The 4900-nt window shown below is 56.1% G+C and overlaps 1 long non-coding RNA gene across 1 annotated transcript; it reads right to left on the bottom strand.

Annotated features, from left to right (window-relative positions):
* Positions 1 to 2715: 2715 nt before the first annotated feature.
* On the bottom strand, positions 2716 to 4888 carry LOC116096743. Its single transcript, XR_004121089.1, has 3 exons — positions 4596 to 4888; positions 4203 to 4319; positions 2716 to 3826 (listed from the first exon to the last, which is right to left on the bottom strand). It is a non-coding gene; the product is annotated as an uncharacterized LOC116096743 (long non-coding RNA).
* Between the last annotated feature and the right edge of the window lie 12 nt (positions 4889 to 4900).

The raw sequence follows: 4900 nt of genomic DNA, 5'->3' as shown, positions 1-4900 counted from the left end.
GGGGGGGCGGGCCAGTACTGAGGTCTGAGGCCCAAGGCTGGTTCTCACTTGCTCCTTTCTGGAGCCTTATGCTCGGGGGAATGTGTGCCCTAGCTGACCCTTCATGCTAGAGAGCCATGTGTGAGGCCTGTGACTTCCTCCACTCCTATTCTCTACCCTGGGCCCTGGAGGAGGAGGAAGAGGAGGAGGAGGAGGAGGAGGAGGAAGAGGAGGAGGAGGAGGAAGAGAAGGAGGAGGAGAAGGAGGAGGAAGGAGACAGGAGACGGGTGGGAGAGGAGAACACACCTACGCTCTCCGTGGCTCAGTTTCCCTATCTTTCTAAGAACAAATAACACCACAGGGTGTTCTCAGAGTTGAAATGACTGCACACGTGTTGAACACCTGGCGCAAAGTGCTTGCCATCAGCCTGCCTGTCCCCTGACTATTCAGGCATTGGGCTGAGCTGTGAAGGGGGTGGTGACCACAGGTCCCTTTCCCAGTATCACCCCAGCTCCGGTTCTGTCTGAGAGTTCAGGGAAAGTGTGACAAGCAGGGAGATAGGAAATGAGGAGGAGGAGGAGGCAGGCCTCCCTTCCCGCAGGCCTCCCGTGCAGAGGAACCTCCCAGCCTGAGGGGTGGGGGTGAGGGTTCATCCTGTCTCTGTAGATATGTGGCTGGCCAGTGGCCTCTGCTGGGACAGTGATAATCCCCAGGCAGTCTGGACCTCATTTGATCCTGCCCTGGCCTCTGTGTGACCTAGACGCCTGCTTTTCCTTCTGAACTGGGAGGAGCCTGGATGGATGGGGTAGAAGCCAGAAATGTGATGTGACACCACCACCCTGAGGCCATCCTGGGGGAGGGTACCGTGTCCCCCCCCACACACACACACAGAGAAAAACTTAAGACAGGCAGGCACAGCCCTACCATGTGCAGTGCCTGGATTCCTCATCTTCTCCTTAAGCCAGGAGGGCGGTGTGCTGCCTGAGCCATCTCTAGAGGAGACAGCTGGTGGCAGTGTGGTCTGCACACCCTTTCCCCAGTGACTTTAACCTAGAGGTGCATCAGCTCAGTCAGCTAAGACTTCAGAGTTGTCCAAAGGACAGTGTGTGGTTCTGCTCCATCCTAGCAGAATGTAGGGCCGGACGGGGAGCAGTTTATGTTTCACAAGGTGAACCCAGACTCCCAAACCCAGGCTCTGTTTCCTGAAGGCTGAGTCCCAGAGAGGAAGAGTGACTTGCCCCAGGTGGCCTTGCCAGTACCTGGCAACGTTGGGATTCAGGCCTCTGAACTAGTCACACCAAGTGCTCAGGTCCCTTAGAGGATAGTGGCTGTGGCCGGCTGAATCCCTGCCCACTCTGGAAGCTCTACTCTGGGTGATGCTGGGCTCTTTCTAGGTGTCCTTAGGCTGCTGACAGGAAAATTAATGTGGGCTCTGTGGCTCTCTGGAGCCTAGAGAGAAGAAGGCAGAACTTGGTGACCCCGGAGCCACTGGAGAATAAGGCCTTGTGACAATAGAGCAGCCTCCCCTAGCCGAAGTTCATGGAGCTGTGCGTGGCTCCCTGTTCTACCCAGTTCTTTTTTTGTTGTTGTTGTTACTGTTTTTGTTTTTCTTTCTTTTTTTTTAAAGATTTATTTTATTTATTTTATGTGTATGGGTACACTGTAGCTGTACAGATGGCCGTGAGCTATCATGTGTGTGGCTGCTGGGAATTGAAGTCAGGACCTCTCGCTCCAGCTCCATTCGATCCAGCGTAATTCACTGTAGCTGTCTTCAGACACACCCTCGTCAGATCTCATTATGGGTGGTTGTGAGCTCATTATATGTGGTTGCTGGGATCCGAACTCTTACCCACTGAGCCATCTCGCCAGACCCTGTTTTTGTTTTTCGAGACAGGGTTTCTCTGTATAGCCCTGGCTGTCCTAGAACTCATGCTGTAGACCAGGCTGGCCTCAAACTCAGAAATCCGCCTGCCTCTGCCTCCCAAGTGCTGGGATTAAAGGCGTGCGCCACCACTGCCCGGCTACTCAGTTCTTTGTACAGTCTGTGAGACGGGCTTTCACACATGTCCGTGGGGCGTCAGCTTCTGTGGCAGGTGTATCCAGCCTTGCCTTGATCACATTTACGCCTGCTGGTCTACAAAATAAGAACACTTAAAGGACCCAGTAGTCCCTCCCACCGTAAAGTGACGCACCCAGGCCAGTCCTTTTCTTTAGCCACTTCTCTGGGCTCTTGCAGGTGTTTCCTTCCTGGGCTAACAGACCTGTCCACTTAAAAGCTGCCCTAGGGGAGTCCCAGCTAGTTCCTCTGAAGACCTGAGGAAACCTGGTGGAGCCTTGCCCAGAAGTGCCCCGAAGCCTCAGCCGCAGGCATTTCAGCTCCATCCTACCTCCTAAAAGTTCCCACTAGGCCTTATCAGAGCAGACGTCTTCTCCTCGTCCAGTCAACTGGAACCAGACGGGGCAAGCCAGGAAGTCCAAAGGAGCGAGGACTGGGAGGAGCCTCTTAAAACCCTAGGAGGAAGTGGAGGGTCCCACAAAGGACTTGAGTTGCGGATCTGCCAAGGGCTTGGAGCAGGGCTGCTGGGCGGAAACGTGGGCTTCCTCTCCACAACAGGTGTGGCCCTGTGACTGTCATCATCACCCTCCTCTCTTGAGTACTTCCAGCTGGTAGGGCACAGCAGGACCCGCCCCCACCCAAGAGAAAAGTGCCCATTGGGGGAATGTCTGCTCGTTTGCCTCCCTGTGCGGTAAGGTTGGAAAATGGCATCATTGTGTACAGAATGAGCCCTGGAGAGGAGCAGGGTGGCAGGCCACACACCCACCCTGGTGTAGTAATGCCTACCTGCTAGGTGTTTTGTGCTTGGGCTGGGAAAAGCAAGGTGGAACCTTTAGCTGTTGGGGCCACTGGGGTGGCTGCAGGGGTGTCGCTCTACCATCCCTAGGCGGTGGCACTTGCCTCGCTCTTGTGGTTAAAGATGCTTGCTCTCCTTTGTCTCCAGGAGCCTGACCCCAGAGAATGGGCAGAGGAGTTGGGGACCCCAGAGCACAGCCAGGATTTCGCGGGAAGCTGGGGAATGGGGCCTATGAGACAACTTGAGAGTCCACCACAGGTACCACAGGAATGTGGCAACTCCTGTGACAAACTACACGGCCAAAGAGGCAGTGAGCGGGCTCCGTGTCTCACGGGCTCTGGACCCTCTAGGAGGTTCCCAACCTAGGGAGAAATGGAGAATGTGTGGGGTGCCCCCTGGCGGCCCGGCCCCAGCCATGCCCGAGTGTGCCCGCTGCCCACGCTGGTGCCCACGTGTCCTTGCTCCTCAGGAGCACCCGCCCTCCGGCCTCACGTGCGAACTCCGGGCAAACCACCCTGCTGCTCCCCTGGGGAGGTCAGAGCAGTTATCCACTCGGGTCCCTGCCACGTGCAGCTAACCCCAGGTCCTCTCGGTTAAGGGGGTGCGAAATCACTCCATCACCACAGAGCCATGCTCTGTTTTGTTCTATGTGGGTCCATGCACACATTCTGCCCTGGTCGGCTTGCGTGGACGCAGCCTTAGGTTGAGCATCCAGCAGGCCTGCAGAGGCGCGCCTCTTTGTCAGAACTCCTCTCTTGTGGTGACTTCCACCGGCCTAGGGGACAGAGGCCCACTCATAAGTCCCCCTAGGCAGCAAGCTTCCTAGGGAGCCTTTGCGTCCACAGTCACGCCATTCATCCGACAGGGCAGGGCTGCAGGCCGCAGTGGGGCCTCCACAGTTGTCAAGACCCTCAGTCGTGAGATGGTACTCGGGCGGCCTCCAGTGTGGGACGTGGTGGGAAAGGATGCCTCTCTGCTGAGTTCCAGGCCCGACCCTGCAAGTGCGGGGGTAGGGGGTAGGGTTAAAGGGAGAGGGGAGGTGTCAGTGTCTGGACCTCAAGTCTGGGAGCATCCAGAGGCCTCTCTACTCAGAGCTAGCAGACAACCATGGCCCAGAGCATTTAAGTCACTTAGGGCCAGCCAGCAAGGGCAGCAGCGGTCGCAAGCCCTGCCCCAGACAAAGCAGTCAGCACACCACCTTCCCAGGGCCTCACTCCTGCCCCGCACCAGCATTTAGGTATCTCAGACCTCTCCACCATATTCCCCGATAAATCACTATAAGGGAGAGGAGAGAATTTCCCTGGGGGGGGGGGTCTCAGTCCTAGAAGATTCTCCCTAGAGCCTCATCTGGATGGTTCGAAACTCCCCTACCTATATATGTTTCCGCGTTATTGGCTCCAGTCCGAATTCCTGGTTTGGAAGAATCACCCATGATGCCCCAGAACGGTTTTTTCTTTTTTCAAACATCTTCAGCAATCCCTTTCTTGCCTGGAGGGCCGAAGATGAATGAAGTCCCACAGTCAGGTTGGATGGTAGGTGCCTGGCTCGTCCCCACCTCACCCTACCTTTCCCCACCCACCCCTGTAAGCTACCGAAGCGTGCGCAGCGGATTGTGAGGGAGGGAATTGCTGCGCTCGGCTGCGGCTGCGGAATGGTGCCTGGATTTACGAGCCGGCCGCGTGGTGGGGCTTGGCCGGCCTCCCTCCCCAAGTCGGTCATAAATAACGCCAGTGTAAAGCCTTTGTACTGGGCACTTTACTTTACCCTCTCGGGATTAATGTTAATGTGTGGGAGGGGACGACTGCCCAGCTTCTGCCACATCTGGTCTCCCTCTTGCTCTCGGGTGGTTCGCAGTTCCCGAGGGCAGCAGTTCACAGTCCGGTCCCGCAGCTCTGACCCGTAATCCGTAGTACCAGACGCAACGCAGGCAGTACGGTGGTGGTTGTGATTTACATTTCTTTAGAAGCAACCCAGAGTTCTTTAGTGGACTAGAAGCACCGGGGTTGCCTAGGAAGTAAGGATAAGATAAATGTATTCTCTTAATTAAAGAGAGAGAGAGAGAAAGAGAG

Source organism: Mastomys coucha, unplaced genomic scaffold, assembly GCF_008632895.1.
Source record: "Mastomys coucha isolate ucsf_1 unplaced genomic scaffold, UCSF_Mcou_1 pScaffold18, whole genome shotgun sequence".
Lineage (NCBI taxonomy): Eukaryota > Metazoa > Chordata > Mammalia > Rodentia > Muridae > Mastomys > Mastomys coucha.
Note: the sequence above shows the minus strand (reverse complement) of the source record. Positions and strands in the feature narration are given on the sequence as shown.